The 17,803-nt window shown below is 34.9% G+C and overlaps 1 protein-coding gene across 3 annotated transcripts in view; it reads left to right on the top strand.

Moving 5' to 3' along the window:
• Window positions 1-17,803, top strand: part of LOC149798245 (tripartite motif-containing protein 2-like) — a 169,580-nt gene that overhangs the window by 59,758 nt on the left and 92,019 nt on the right. Inside the window, exon 1 of one of the 3 annotated variants that reach the window (XM_089963376.1) lies at window positions 5,442-5,868. The exons of the other annotated variants lie outside the window; for them this stretch is intronic. The gene's annotated coding sequence lies outside the window, so the exon portion shown is untranslated. Of the gene's footprint in view, window positions 1-5,441; window positions 5,869-17,803 lie in introns of those variants that run through there. 3 annotated transcript variants of the gene reach the window in all.

The following is a 17,803-nucleotide window of genomic DNA, read 5'->3' on the forward strand; positions in this document are numbered from 1 at the left end:
GACTGGCATGATATCCATCTTGAAAATCATGCACTTCCTACACTCCCTAATTGGAAGTCATATCAGTACAGTGTCTTGTTGGGCCTTAAGGAAAATGATACTGATTTGACATACATTATCTCCACCATGGTGATCCTCTTAAAAATCTTGTTATTACTACTTCACCAAAATTCATGGTCCTAGTGACATACGCTTTTCAAAAAGACTTTATTATATCTAGTTGATAATGCATATGAAGAAAACTGGTGTCCTGCAGGTATCCAACATGCCTGCCAGAGGTAACCTATTGAAATTCTTGACACTTACTGGTACTTTCTTGATTGGATGGTCATATTGGCATGGGGTTTTCACCAAAAGTCTTCCAAAGGTTTCTTGTTTGTGCTAAATCAGAATGGTGCCAGTCTTACATCTGCTGAATCCAAACCTGGAGAGATGCAAATGGGACTCTGCCTTATCACAAAGAGATCAACGGATTCCACAAAATGCACAAATCTAGTGAATGGTCAACAGATGAAGGGAACACTCAATTTGAAGAGTCGTGCCCCTTCTTGACAATGAATTGGCCAGAACACCGAGTCAGTACGATCTGAACCTTAAACTGGTGAAGCTGGGCATGGTGTCGGAATTGAAAATCTTATTGCTGAAGAATTTTGGAGATGGTTTCAACACTCTGCAGTTGTAAAGAGAAAATGGTCTAATCTTGAATTCCTGGAGAATAATTTTGGCCAGTTTAGCTTCCTTTTTGAGAGACTGCTTTTCTTGTGAGCCTCCTAGACCATGTGTGTGAAGTTGAAAGTTGAAGCATTCCTCTATTCATCTATTTTGAGGATCCAATGGTAAGGTATAATCTAAATTCCATCATTAGGATTAAACCTCTTTGATCTTATCATGACACAGAATTGCATGTTAGCTATATCTTTGAACAAAATTTGCTGAACGATGCTCATTTGTCTTTGTTGTCATTTTACTTTGAAATGGCAAATACATGAAATCAAGCACAAAGGAAATGACTAATATGACCAGACCATGACATTTTCACATGGTGTTGCTTTCAGGATAAACTTGTATTAATTATTTGAAGGAAATTCTTTTTTATGGATATTCATGTTGCCTAATTTTGTTTAAAAGAAATGAAGATATATTTACAATACAGTCATGGGGTAAGTTTGATGGGACACAGTACAGTGTGCACTGAGGATTTTGGAGAAAAAGATTAACCACTTCAGAAATCAATATCTTTGAACTTGTGAAAACAGTGTTAAATGTCCATACCATTGGTAACATACCATACCAGATTGGGCTTGCTATCTTCAAGGTCAAGGCCACAGCTCACTATTTTGTTTTTCATCACAGTTGCCCTTCTGCATTAAAACTTTAAAACTGTGTCAGATTAAGGGACCAAACTTGCTATACTTGTACATCATCATTCGAAGGTACATCTGTTTCCACATTGAGATTCCATTTGCAAGGTCATGGTTCACTGTACTTTCTCTTCATCTCTCAGATTTTCAGGCCATTTGAGATTAAGACATGAAATTTCATACACTTGTACATCATCACAGAAGGCGTGTCACATACCACATTGTGAATACTATCTTTCATGCCTTGGCCACAAGTAAATATTTTATGTTATCCATCACACTTTTCCACTCTGTAACTTGGAGCAGTTTGAGATTAAACAATGCAGCTTGGTATACATATATGTTTTCATTAATATGTGTGTTGTGTAAGATAATATAGTCTTATCTTCAAGGTCAGTCTCGATGTGTTATATACTGAATTTTTCTGTTACCCCTTTCTTTCCAATGAGTAATTTTAAAGTCACTTTAAATGATGGATTGAAACTTTCGATTATCAGTAATTGTGTCCTGTACCATGTTGGGATCTTATCTTCAATGTCAAGGTCATATTTAAAATTTGACCTTGAGCTTACTAAGATAAGAGCTGATTAAGATAAATGGATGAAGGTTGGTCTACTAATATATTGCTGCAAGAACATGTATTTCATGTCTAAGGTCTTGTTGTGAAGGTCAAAGTCACAGATGAATGCTTTTATATTTCTATGTTTTAGCTTGATATCATCATTGCTGTTTGAAGAACATGGATGAACTATGGTATACTTGCTCTCCTCAGTTCAATTGCACCCATTGGTGTAGCAACCACCCAAGCATCCTTCGCAGTTGTGGGGGTCCAAGGCCAGGCCCAATGGTGGTCCAAAATTCCTATCAACAATATTTTTTTATTGGAAGTGGGCCCCATATAAATTAAGATGTGGGAAGGGGGCCTTGAATTTTTTGTTTTGCTACTATTTGCAACTGGTTGTATGACTGTCAAGGTTTCATCTCCAAGGTTAAGGTCACTGACTGAAATACCAGTAATTTGTGTTTAAAAAAATCTTTTCCTCTTCTGATCTTTAAGATGGGACTCTGAAACTTTGTGACTTTCAACGTCAGTGCAGTAACTTTACAGGCCAAAGAAAAATAGTTTTTTTTTATTGTACTGGTTTTAAAATTTAAGTAGGCATTCAATTTTTTTAATTTGTTTTCTCGAAATTATATGTATATATCAACAACAAAAAATTGTTGTTGATTTTTTACCATGAGGGGGAAGTGATAGGGTTGGCAATAAGAAATAGGGACTGTTGGCCAATCCAAAACACATATTTTTCTTGGTGAAATGACCTCGCCTTGCTAGGCAGGGACAAAAATTCACAGAATTTGCTTTTCTTAATAAAGGTTAACTTGCTGTTTTGAGTTCCATTATATGAGAGAGAGAGAGTAAGAGAGAGAGATGTACATGTTTAATTTTGATTTATAATATATAGGGTGTACATAATTTTTTTTCAGATTTTATATAGTTTTCACAAGTCCAGGTATCTAAAACAGCATGAAATCACTTTACAAATACCATGGTTGTTCTGTATTATTGTGCCTTGAGTATTATACTGATTTTCCAAACTAGACAACAAATTACATTTTAAAAGGAGAGAGAGAGATTGATACTTTTGTTAACTTTTTCTGTAAATTAAAGATATCAATGATGAAATCTGCATTGACATTGTCATCAGACTGTTTTAGCTCCACATCTGTGTCACCATTAAAATGTTGGCTAAGGTCTATGCCAGTGAGAAACTTCCACTCTACATGGACATCACCTCACATCCAGCAGTCTGCTTGACTTTAAGATGCCCCAATCTGGTTAGGTTCATTGCAGGAGTTTATGACAGCTATTTCAGGATGGAGCTGTCAGGTGATCTTCAACAGATGTTGTAAACCACTCCCTGAGACATCTGTCTGCCCTCCTGGCTTCAACCTTCCACAGCATTTGTGGACCACACTGAACCACTTCCAGACAGGACAGGGTCATTGTGCAGTCACCATTGTCTGATGGGGCCAGGTCACTGACTCTTCCTTTTGCTGTGGAGTTCTGCAGATAATGTCACACATTGTGAACAACTGTCCACTGACAAAGTTCCCCAGTGGACTGCAGGCTCTGCGCCTTGCTGATGATGATGCTGTTAAATGGCTGAGCATGCACTGCACATGATAAATAAATAAATAAATAAGCTCTACTGATCATAGACCGATATCTTGTTATCGCTTGATTGGACCTGGAGTGTTCACAAATTACTTTATATGACGTTTTTGTAATAAATATATATTTTGTCATTCAGACATCAAACATGGCTATCGTGGTGGCCATCTTGAAAACCTTGTTACTGCTTCTAAATGTATTGTTTTATCTACATATAGTTCTCACTAAAAGTCCTATGATGTCTGTTTGGTACTGAATAAAAATTGATCTGATCTGACCTTTAACACATAATCAAGAATGTGGTATGTTGGAGTTTTTCGGGATTATCAGATTATTACTCCATTCCATGATAGTCCTTTTTATTCGGATTGGGCTTGATACTTCCTATCAATCTTCTGGGCAGTGTGACTCTGATTTCCATATTCAACATTCACATTTTTACTGCCTGAATTCTAAATTCTAAATGTGACCCAGTCTTGTGTCCCACATTATTGACATAGCAGCCATACTACATTAATATTATTTGGATATCATTTAATGAGGCTAATAAAAACTAGAATAGGCATGAAATTAAAATTGTCTCTCAGCTTACCTTGCCATTAACTTGACACAAATTATTTTCCATTGACCTCAGAAATAAGGTTGCTGAGTCACCAGAACATAATCATGTCTTGGAATCCATTCCATGTTACTACATATCCAGTTTGATCCAGTTTAGCTACAATGTATACTTATGAGCCAAGTCAAACTGCAAACTGCACAGAACCAGATTTGCTATTACTTAATGCACTGGCAGATCTGAGTTGGTGCAGTTCGTTAGGAGTAATCAGTATGACAAACAACACAGACCCTGATCTGCAGGCTCATTAAGCTATGACAGATCAGGATCTATGTTGTGTGCAGTTGGACTTGACTTACAAACAAGTATAGATGTTGGTTTTTCAGCTATGTGGCTTTCAAGTTGGTTATGATTAAATGATAAACTGCACAGAACCTTTTAGTTGTGATGGGGGTTGGGGGGGTGAATTGGCAAAAAGACACACATGCCTATTATATGTTTACTTTGAATAAATATCTTGTTAACACCCTGACATGAGTAATATCAAGTGTCACAGTACCTACTGAATATACTCATGTACAAGTCAGAACAAAATGCAGACTGCATAGATCCAGATCTGCCATTGCTTAATATGTCAGCAGAACTGGGTCTATGCAGGTTTGTTGGGTTCATATGTGCAACAAATTACATAGACTATGATATACTGGTACATTATTTGATGGTAGATCAAGGTTTATGTTGTTTGGAGTTGGACTCAGCTTATAAGCAGGTGTGCGCTAGTTTTCATGCAGACTTGAATATCATATTTTAATAAAATGTCAAACCTCCAGATCATTTGGGTGATGCTGTACCATCAGATTCTTCATTTCTTTTCTCCAAATTGAAATGTCAAACTGTATGCTTTCATATTTTCTGAAAGATCAATATTATCTGTATTATCAAGCCTTCTTACCCTCTGACAGATGTTGCCCCGGTAACGACCTAGAGCTACCATATACACTTGTTTATTAGTCCAATCAAAATGTAAATAACAAAGATCCTGATCTGCCATTGCATAATGCACCTGCAGATCAGGGTCTATATTGTGTGTTCTACTGATTACTTCTAACATACTGCACAGACCCAGATCTGTTGGTTCATTATGTGCCGGCAGATCTGGGTCTGTGCAGTTTGCATTTGGACTTGTCTTTTAAGCTGGTATATATGGTACTTTTCAGCCTTACTTTCTTTAAGGCATGGCAATGTCTCTGTAAAGATTTACTTGTTTTAATTTGGTCAGCATTTTCTTTTTGTCTCTGTAAAGATTTACTGGTTTTAATTTGGTCAGCAATTTGTTTAACTTAGTTCTCCATTTCATTCCAAGATATATCATAATTGTAACATTTTGGAAGGCAAGTTGATCTGAAGTTTCATTTAATGAGTTTTTGGTCAAATATTTGATCTGTTTGAAGGAATCCCAAGAATATGCATTATACACTGTGAAATAAGATGACTGCTGTCTTCCAAATCAATACATGTCTGCAGCTGTACCAGCTTATATGATTTCAGATGTTGTACTTTGCCTCGAGGTCATAAGAATTAATAATTCACTCAGTCTGCCAGACTCAGCAGTCCTGTATGTATGTGCAGTGAGTCAAATCTCTTGAATACAAAGAAATTTAGACAGGACAAAATTCGGTAAGGGTGTGTTAATAATTGTGTCTGGACATATAATCCTCTTCCAGCCATTAGCATTTCAACATGGAGTCTGTTATTAGAGGAAACCTACACATAAGGTAAATTCATTATTAAATTCAGGATTTTTCTACAAAGACTAATGTAGTGGTTGTTTATTTTATTTTACATTATCTTGACAATAGAATCATGATGTACATTTTTATTTGCACTGTAGGAAGAATTATTGATGTATCAGGTAGAATTGATTTTTATAATAATTTTCTTATTCTGGCTTTCATTGTATGTCACTTATTTCATTAGAAAGCTTTGGTCAGCTGGAACTGGTTGGATCCAAACCAGGAAATTAATCATAATTACCATTTGATTTATTGTTAGATTGAGAAAGTGAGCATTAGTCAGAGAGGTAACCGTCTTCAAGATATTGTATTGACTGGTAAACTATTCAGTTTTAATAATAATAATTTTATTTCAAGAAGATGCCTATTTGGTCAATAAACCAATTGTTCATGAAATGTACTGTCTACAGTATATTAAATGTACCATACATATTTGCATATAAATGAGTCTAACTGCAAATAGCAAAGACCCAGATCTACTGTCACATATCGCACCAGCAGTTCTGTGCTATTTGTTAGGAGTAATCTATAGAACAAACAACGTAGACCCTGATATGCAGGCACAATTTGCTGCAGCAGATCTGGATCTTTGTTGTTTACAGTTTGACTCAACTTATAAGCAAGTATATATGGTACATGATCTTCAGATTTTAGATAAGAGAACTATTAAACTTGATAATTGATCTACTACTAATGTAAAATATGTAAGGCATTACAGATGAGTACATACAACAGTCATATCAAGAGTATAAGGCATTACAGATGAGTACATACAACAGTCATATCAAGAGTATAAGGCATTATAGATGAGTTCATACAACAGTCATATCAAGAGTATAAGGCATTATAGATGAGTACATACAACAGTCATATCAAGAGTATAAGGCAGTGTAAGGCATTATAGATGAGTACATACAACAGTCATATCAAGAGTATAAGGCATTATAGATGAGTACATACAACAGTCATATCAAGAGTATAAGGCATTACAGATGAGTACATACAACAGTCATATCAAGAGTATAAGGCAGTGTAAGTCATTATAGATGAGTACATACAACAGTCATATCAAGAGTATAAGGCATTACAGATGAGTACATACAACAGTCATATCAAGAGTATAAGGCATTACAGATGAGTACATACAACAGTCATATCAAGAGTATAAGGCATTACAGATGAGTACATACAACAGTCATATCAAGAGTATAAGGCATTATAGATGAGTACATACAACAGTCATATCAAGAGTATAAGGCATTACAGATGAGTACATACAACAGTCATATCAAGAGTATAAGGCATTACAGATGAGTACATACAACAGTCATATCAAGAGTATAAGGCATTATAGATGAGTACATACAACAGTCATATCAAGAGTATAAGGCATTACAGATGAGTACATACAACAGTCATATCAAGAGTATAAGGCAGTGTAAGTCATTATAGATGAGTACATACAACAGTCATATCAAGAGTATAAGGCATTATAGATGAGTACATACAACAGTCATATCAAGAGTATAAGGCATTATAGATGAGTACATACAACAGTCATATCAAGAGTATAAGGCATTAAAGATGAGTACATACAACAGTCATATCAAGAGTATAAGGCAGTGTAAGTCATTATAGATGAGTACATACAACAGTCTTATCAAGAGTATAAGACATCACAGGCAGTTACATAAATATACATTGTTTTAAAGAACAGTGTTGAATTACATAGAATATTCCAAATGACTGTTTTTTTAAGTATGTTTTAGATTAGACGATGTTTAAAAAACTCTGGATGAGTTAATCATATGTATGTATAATATATATATATAAATATATATATAAATATATATATATATATATATATATATATATATATATATATATATATATATATATATATATATATATATATAAAATATGGTGGAAGGGAATTTCATAGATTGAACTAGAAAAAAGCTAAACTCTTGTGCAGTTGAGAAATCGGTTTAGGATTCAGGCAGATGCAAAGTGTTGTTCAAGATGGGTGACTTAAAACATACCAATACTACTGATTCCTTTTTTATTTTTATTTTTATATTTATGAGGTACCTGTTTTATTGACATTATCATATAATTGTGGAAATAATTTGACATTTTTTTCTCTAAGTTAATATTTGCAGTATATTTGAAATGGCTCAGGATGAAGTAAATCTTGCATCACTGCTAGACTTTGGTATTACTTGTGGCAACCATCAGACAGCTGATTTGATGCCATGATGTCATAGGAATTAATTTTTTGTGGGATCCTCCACTCCCTGTGGGAAGAGACTTCCTTTCAGCACTCTTGCTGATGCAGCAAACAGATTCCTGCATCATAGTCTTCCTACTTCTTTCTAGCTGTAGAATATTTGCAGTTGTGTATATGTACATTTTCCATGCAATTATGTGTATGTACATTTTCCATACAATTATGTATATGTACATTTTCCATGCAGTTATGTGTATGTACATTTTCCATACAATTATGTATATGTACATTTTCCATGCAGTTATGTGTATGCACATTTTCCATGCAATTATGTGTATGTACATTTTCCATGCAATTATGTGTATGTACATTTTCCATACAATTATGTATATGTACATTTTCCATGCAGTTATGTGTATGCACATTTTCCATGCAATTATGTGTATGTACATTTTCCATACAATTATGTATATGTACATCTTCCATGCAGTTATGTGTATGTACATTTTCCATGCAATTATGTGTATGTACATTTTCCATGCAGTTATGTGTATGTACATTTTCCATGCAATTGTGTGTATGTACATTTCCCATGCAATTATGTGTATGTACATTTTCCATGCAATTATGTATATGTACATTTTCCGTGCAATTGTGTATATGTACAGTTTCAACAAATTTGTACAGTTAAACTTCTCTTAAACAGCAGCTCGTGATGCAAGAGAAAAATGGACTAATTATTAAAAATATGGTTGCTTGATAGAAGTTGAATTTTTGTTATAATTTGGTTCAAGAAATCTTGAGAAAATGGATATTAAAAGTACCGAAAATATACACATCCCATGACCTCTTGATCAGGGTCAGTGTTGTTAATTCTACTGATGCTTCTAACAAACTATTTACCTATTCCACCCCAATACAAGCACAGTTTTAGCTTTACTGGTGACCGCTCCAGTGGCCTAGTGATTAGAGTGTCTGCTTCATATGCAGGAGGTTGCGGGTTTGAACACCGCCTGAGTTATACCAAAGACTTTTAAAAATGGTACTAACAGCTGCCTCACTTGGCACACAGCATTAAGAGGTTAGTGTTAGGACTGGCCTGCCTGGTGTCAGAATAATTTGACTGGGTGGGACATCATGCTACATGTCTGCGGCATGATGCCCAAGTGCTAGACATTACTATAAGCTTTCACACTGCAGACGTCATAGCGATATGACTGAGAAATTGTTAAGGCTATATTAAAAATCTAATTCATACACAGCTTTACTGGTCATAGACCAGGAGAGCAAATGGAATGGCCTGTTGTCCATCATCCAGGGTCTGTATATACATTAACACAAGTTTGTTTTTGCTGTTCCGCTTAATCCGCTTGGTGAGTTGTCATTGAACACATTTATCCCAAGTTCTAGTTAAGATTCTAAATGAAAATGGTGATGCCGAGACATTCAATATATCAACTACAGCAGTCATCTTGAAAATCTTGTTATGGATACTTTTTCTGAATGGATGGTCATAATCAGTTTTCACTACAGATTTCTTATGATGTCTAGTCAGTCCTAAATGAAAAGGGTGCCAATCTCCCATCTAATATGGCCACCATGGCAGCCATATTGAAAATCTTCTTGGCACTCCTCCTTACATGGGTTTTTTACCTGAAGATTTCATGTGATGTCTAGTTGGTTCTAAATGAAAATGGTTCTGCTCAGGCATCCATTGTAGTTGCCATAGTGGCCAATTTGAAAATCTTGCTTTTGCTACTCTTCCCAATGGATGGTTATACGAACATAAGAGTTTCATGAAAAATATTTCTAATGATGCCTAATTGGTCCTGAATGATGATGGTGCTTATCGGACATTTAATATGGCTTTCATGGCATGAAAATCTTGGTATCTTATCACTAGTTCTATAAGACGGAAAGACTTATTGTTTTGTCCAGTTAGTAATGTAATGAGGAAAACCCATGGACTTTAATTTTCATTTTGTTAATGTAGTTTTCTTTTCATTAAAGTTTTGTTTTGATTTTAAATGTTTGGCAGGCTTTGTAGTGCCATCCAGCATCTTAGTTTTTGGATCATGTAATTCTGCCAGGGTATATATATATATATATATATATATATATATATATATATATATATATATATATATATATATATATATATATATATATATATACGAACCAACTGTGGCAGCTATGGTGGTGTGTTAGGAAGTGGTATTGTGTGAAGACATCCAATTGCAAGTGAAGCAGTATAACCACCCTGCCAGAGCAAGCACATTTGGTCATATTTCATCGGACCAGAGAGGGCCAGGCAAGGGAATTGGAAAAGAGTAGGGACAAGGTCTTTCATCGACCAAAAGACCGGCACTACAAAGCTCGTCCAAGGAACACAGAGGTCTTGCGACAATACATTTTTGGACTGAGGATAACTCCTCTTTCATCATTTTGTACTGTTGTTTCTCTCTGTTGATCTCGATTGGATAATGACACAACTCTGCGACACTGTCAGCAACTCTGCGACCAAGATGGCAACTGGAAGAAGACACAGTTAACAACTTTGCAACCCAGTCAGCAACACAGTCAGCAGCTCTGCAACATAGTCGGCAACTCTGTGACACAGCGACCAGAGGATGACCCAGTCTGCAACTCTGTGACACAGTCTGCACCTGCGACACAGTCTGCAACCCAGTTGGTAAATCTGCGACCCAGTCAGTGACTCCGCACCCAAGTCGGTGACAAGAGGAAGACCCAGTCAGCCACTCAGTGATCAAGTCACTGGCAGTCAGCAACTCTGCAACCCAGATGTCTATCCAGTTGATGACCCAGCGTCCACAGGACACCAGGTCAATGACTCAGTGACTCAGTCGGCGACCCAGTCAGTGACAAGAAGCCAGGAATAAGACAGCATCCTGCTGAGGTAGAAATCTGTTGTACTCTGGAGTGCCAATACGATATCCAATATGGCCAGCTGTCTGGAAAATCTTTTTGTTGCTGTTCCTCCAAAATGCAAAGTCATATCAAGATGTGTTTTCAGCAGAAGACTTATGATGTTTAGTTGGTCCTGAATGAAAATGGTGAGGATCTGAATTCAAATATGTCTGCCACAATGAACATTCCTAATATCTTGCCACTAATTTTCATGAATGGATGGTCATATGACATTTTTCACTAGTAGTCTTCTAATGATGTCTAGAAATGAAAATGGTGCTTATCTTACAACCAGAATGGCTGCCACAGTGGCTAATTTGAAAACATTATAACTCAGAAATATGGTTTCCAGAGATGGTTTAAACACTTGGCAGTTAAAGAGAAGAATTGTCTTATCCTGAATACCTGGAAATTATTTTCAGACAGTAGAGCATTCAAGGACTCATTTTCTTCTCACATTACAAAGTAAAAACAAACATAATTAAGGCAAATTGGTACCCAGTTGGTATGGCTATGGGCAAATTATCCCAACAATATTTTGGATCTTTAAAATGATCGCATATTTGATTTGCTCTGAAGAATCCATAGTAAACTTCAGCATGTGGTAAAAGCATGCCAAAGTGTAAAGTTTAAAGTGCCTACTTCCATGCAGCAATCGATTTTACTTTGATGTGAGAAGAAATTTATTAAAAAATCTGGGTTTATTGAATTATTTTATATACAAAAACAAGGAATGTTATTCTTTAATTATTTTTAAAATGCACAATATTTAATCTGTGAGAACAGCAAGTGGCTAGCTTTCAGTAATGTTACCAGAAAGTAAGATGCATCCTAGGAGAATTAGAAATTAGGTATCAAATGGTAACTAATTTTTAAGTCCATATAAGGGTGATGCCATTACATAATATGCTCTGCTTCACTGTCAAGTGTATAAAAATAGATGATTACAGATTTTGATGTCATTCGATGATTATCACAAAACTAATTACACCTTGTGATTGAGGCTTTTAGTGCTCAGTCATAGACCTGTATGATTTTTTAAAAATTTAAAGTAATTTTTTTTATATTTTACAACTCATCAGAGCTATCTACAGACTACAACTATTACATAACAATTAACTAAGATTCCTGTAAGAAATTATGATTTGTATGTAAGCTAAGTACTAATTTAGTATCTAGCTGCTAAACAAAAAGTAATGTAAATGAACCAAATTACAGGTTTAAAATTACATAAAACATACATGAAGAAATTTATATTTTAAAATCAGATTAAAAAATTAAAATATACATGAAGTAAGAGTAAGTATTTACACTAGTCATTACAGAAAGAAAATGTAAAACACAGTTACCGTACTGGCTTGCTCGTAAGTCAGATCAAATGGCATACAGTATTTATTCATTTATAAGATTGAGTCCATCTGCAAACTGCACAGACCTAGATCTGCCATTGCATAGCGTGCCAGTAGATCCAATTCTGTGCAATTTGTTAGGAGTAATAAGTAGAACAAACAATATAGACCTTAATCTGCAGGCACATTATAAATTGGCAGATCAGGATATTTGTTGTTTGCAATTCCACTCAATATAAAAGTGAGTATATATTGTAGATAAGATCAGCCATAATATAATGTGCTGTCAGATCTGGCTGTTTGCAGCACTGTATATACTCACTTATAAGTTAAGTCCTGCTGCAAGCTGCACAGACCAAGATCTGCCATTACATAATGTACCAGCAGATCTGGGTCTGTTTAGTTTGTAAAGCTTAATCAGTAGGACAAACAATACATAAACCCTGATATGCAGATGTATTATACAACAGCAGATCATGATCTGTTTTTTTTCTCCAGTTTGACTTGACTTAAAAGCGAGTAAATATGGTTTGTTAAGACTAATCAGAAGAATAAACAACATAGACCTTGATCTGCCATCCCATAATGTATGATATAGCATGAGATATATAATTTTTATCACTTACAAAGGTACATGTATGATGTAAACACTGCAGGGAACTTATAAGAAACCTTTCTCTTACTTCAAAAATTGTATGTGAATGTACTTTAGTGACAGCTGCTTTTGTTGCCATATGAAAAGCTTATTTAACCGTCTGTTCTTGATAAACTGCAAAGGAAATGTTTTAAATAAATGCAGGGTATGTATTCTGCATTGACAGCCTTAGTGACTTATTATAAATGTGTTTCTAAACGAGTCCTAAAAACGTATAGTTCACCTCCTTGTGTTGGTAAATATTAGCTAACAATATATTGCCAAAGAAAATATTTCACAGTTCAGCTATGGTACACCCCAAGACAGTCACCTTTTTTTAAGTGACTACCTTTTATATCAAGCTAGGGTTTGATTTTCCCCAACTGTGCTAATGTGCTGTGGTATTGTTTCAGTTGCCATTTTCCACCAGAATCTCTTGCCATTTTTAGTCATCTCTAATTAAACAGTGAGTTGTCCAATTTCTTAGGTTGATACCAAGAACACTTTGTTTTTATCAAACAGCACATCATATGTTTTAAGGATTTTACCTGTTTTACCATTATCATAATTTGATTACGTTTTACAGAATTTTATCATCTTTACCTTTTCTATTTTATCGTAAAGTACCTCACATCTACATTTATTTAGAAGACTTTTTCTTAAACTTTGTGTACAATTTATGTTTACACTTTTGAGAACTTTTGCTTTTAATTGGCACTGTATAACCATTTTTGTTCTGAGGTGCTGTTAAATGTTGATAATGATTGTTACATTAGCATAAAACACATAATGCTGCAACTTTCTCAGTGCAGCAATAAAGTTTAAGAGATGTAGCAATCAAGGGAAGTAATTCATGTGATAGTGATGTTATATTTGGACTTAACCTGTGTTTCAAGAGTTTCTCCCCCCTCCTTTTTTAAATGCATAACTGTTTCTTGCTTTATAAGAACAGGACAAAATAAAATTGTTTTATTTTTGTTTTGGTCTTTTTTAATATAATTTTTTGGCACTGTTTTGTGATATTAAAGAAAAAAATGCTTTCTATCTGTTGTATATTTTGCTAGTAACCTTAGTGGAATGAGATACCACGATTTATTTATCTATTGTGTCAAACATGTCTGTAGGCAGGGCAGTTTGTTATTATTGACAAATTTTAAGTCAGACTAGCCAAACAAAGAATGGAATTGTTCTCTAAGTCAGAATTGTATTGTTAATCAGATCAAGTGTTTGTTGTGCAGATTATTCTGTGTTGTCAAAATCCCATGCTACTATGTATCACACACTCTGTATGATCATATGATCATGGTGATTCCAAGGCCACCAACTTTGGCACCATTCTTTTTCTGAGTTTTAAAAAAAATCTTAAGAATTTTTTTTATATATTTGGATATATATCCATTAGACATTATTTTGCCCCATTTTCTTGACCTTTATAATTGTGGTGAAGGTTGAAAAACAGAATTTAGAACAATGGAGGTCTTAAAAGTTACCTCCTCATTTACCGTATCAGTAACTACTCAATCGTTTGATCATATCAAAAATAGTTTTTCTTAAAAATTTATTCCATTGGACTCAATAAACTTTCCGTAGGTCATAACAAGAAAATTAATAAGAAAAATTGAGCTATCTTAAGCAGAAAAGTAAAATCTATTTGCAAAAAAATATTTATAAAAAAAAATACTGTCATTTTTATGCCCTGTTTGAATGTAGACATATAATGTGACATTTGTTAATCTGGTTTTCAGTCTATCACCGTTTCTTTTAAATTTGTGTTCAGGTATGAAATTCTTATTGTTTCTAAGAAGGAGAGAGTAGGGTATTCATATTTAGTGAATACATTTCTTGGGTTTTTATTTTATTTTATTTTTTTATTCTTTTGCACTAGCTATTAAAGCGGGTTCCTTCTGAGGTTTCTAAAGATCAAGATATGAATTATTTCAGGGGGTGATGATTCCAGCAAGGATGATGTAGTGAAAATGATCCAAGAAATTCAAGATTGGGCTAGTTACATGAAATTTCACTTATTCATGCTAGTTGAGCTTGGACATTGTCGTCAGCTGTATTTGAGATGGGTCAATAAATCCTGATTCGACCAGCTTCATAAAATATTTATTTTTGCTTTTGTCAGCAGATTTTATCATTATACAAACATATTGATTTTGAGATCAGTTTCAGAGCTTATGATTAAAAGATGTGCTGTATTAAAAATAATACTGCACTGTACACTTAAATTATTAGTTGGGGAAATTTTATTAGGTTGAAATATTAAGTATTAGCAAGCAAGTGTACACCAATGATATCCCAGTAATGTTTCTGTACATATTTAAGAAGAGTAAGCTCCCTTTGTGTTATGAACTCTCCATTTTTGTAGTTAATTCTCTTGCTAAATATCAGGTTATGCCAAATAAAAGAAATGTATTATCAGGTTTTTATACTTATTTATCCCACAAAATGAGGCACAAGGTAACCATGGTGCTTAATGCTAAGCCAATCAGTTCAATCGATTGACCAAATTTATCTGTCATTTCTAGCTGATAAAAACACTTGAGATGAGCTTTGAATTCGATAATTGATAAAGCTTCCTGCCTTATATACTTGCATATGGACTCAGACAACATTGCAGTGTAGAGACCTTATATACTTCAATAAGGGCTCTGAGCACATAGCAGTGTAGAGACCTTGTGTACTTCCATATGGACTCTGAGCACATAGTGTAGAGACCTTGTATTCTTCCATGTGAACTCTGAGCACATAGCAGTGTAGAGACCTTATATACTTCAATAAGGGCTCAGAGCACATAGCAGTGTAGAGACCTTGTGTACTTCCATATGGACTCTGAGCACATAGTGTAGAGACCTTGTATTCTTCCATGTGAACTCTGAGCACATAGCAGTGTAGAGACCTTATATACTTGCATATGGACTCTGATCACATAGCAGTGTAGAGACCTTGTATACTTCCATAAGGACTCTGAGCAAATAGCAATGTAGAGACCTTGTATATTTGCATATGGACTCTGATCACAGCAGTGTAGAGACCTTGTATACTTCCATAAGGACTCTGAGCACATAACAATGTAGAGACCATATATACTTGCATGTAGAGACCATATATACTTGCATGTAGACTCTGAGAACATAGCAGTGTAGAGACCTTATATACTTGCATATGGACTCTGATCACATAGCAGTACAGAGGCCTTGTATACTTCCATAATGACTGAGCAGTTAGCAATGTAGAGACCTTGTAAACTTGCATGTGGACTCTGAGATCATAGCAATGTAGACCTTATATACTTGCATATGGACTCTGATCACATAGCAGTGTAGAGACCTTGTATACTTCCATAAGGACTGTGAGCAAATAGCAATGTAGAAACCTTGTATATTTGCATATGGACTCTGATCACAGCAGTGTACAGACCTTGTATACTTCCATAAGGACTCTGAGCACATAACAATGTAGAGACCATATATACTTGCATGTAGAGACCTTGTAAACTTGCATGTGGACTCTGAGATCATAGCAATGTAGAGACCTTATATACTTGCATATGGACTCTGATCACATAGTAGTGTAGAGACCTTGTATACTTGCATGTAGACTCTGAGAACGTAGCAGTGTAGAGACCTTGTATACTTCCATATAGACTCTGAGAACATAGCAGTATAGTGACCTTATATACTTGCAGATGGACTCTGAGCACCTAGCAGTGTAGAGACCTTGTATACTTCCATATGGACTCTGAACACATAACAGCGTAGAGCCTTATATACTTGCATAAGGACTCAGAGCGCTGATCAGTGTAGTGGCTTACCTTGTAAATTTTCATATGAACTCAAAGCACTAGAAAAAATGTAGTGACCTTATTTTCTTGCATATGGACTCCAAGCTATATATATATATATATATATATATATATATATATATATATATATATATATATATATATATATATATATATATATATATATATATATATATATATATAATACAAATCATATGGCGAATAACAAACCTTTCAAGTGCACTGGATCCAGCAAGGGATCACATGTGTCAGGGATTGATTAAGATAAATGCGATAAACTGACAACAAACTGTGAAGCTAGTATCTTGCTAGCCTGAATGCTTTTGACTCTTTAATGAGTCTTTTTCAAAGGCAAATACAAAACATAGACAAGGCAAACAAATAAAACAGTTATTGTTGTTGTTGTTGTTGTGGGGTTTAACGCCATTTTTCAGCACACAATAGGCTATATATGGCGGCCAGTATTAATGGTGGAGGAAGAACCCGGGAAAACCCCGGAAAGAACCACCGACCCACGGGAAGCTACTGGCATGCTTTCTCACATATCTACATTGGCTGAATCTGAGACTCGAACCGGCGCAGACAGAGGTGAGATGGCAGTGATCCGTAACGGCGAACGCTTTAGACCACTCGGCCACTCGGGGGCCCCCAAATAAAACAGATAAATGGTTATGTTTGCAAACCTTTCATGGCTGTTTCTACAGGAATTCAAACTTTTAACTTAAGTATGTTTTAACTAGTTTATTTCAGCTTGTTGCTGATACTGGAAAATATTTGTATTGACCTCAGAATTGATGAGCCGTAATGACATCTGTTTATGTAAATTTATGTAAGTGCAAATTATATGTCTGATATTTATTGTTATAGTAGTCATAGGTTATTAAGCAAAGTTAGAGAATTAATTATAAGAAAATGTGTTGGCTGCAAAAGATAATTAAAATCTTTAAGTAAAGGGTATGTCAGTGAGT

Source organism: Sinohyriopsis cumingii, chromosome 6, assembly GCF_028554795.1.
Source record: "Sinohyriopsis cumingii isolate HCF-2022 chromosome 6, ASM2855479v2, whole genome shotgun sequence".
Classification (NCBI taxonomy): Eukaryota; Metazoa; Mollusca; class Bivalvia; order Unionida; family Unionidae; genus Sinohyriopsis; species Sinohyriopsis cumingii.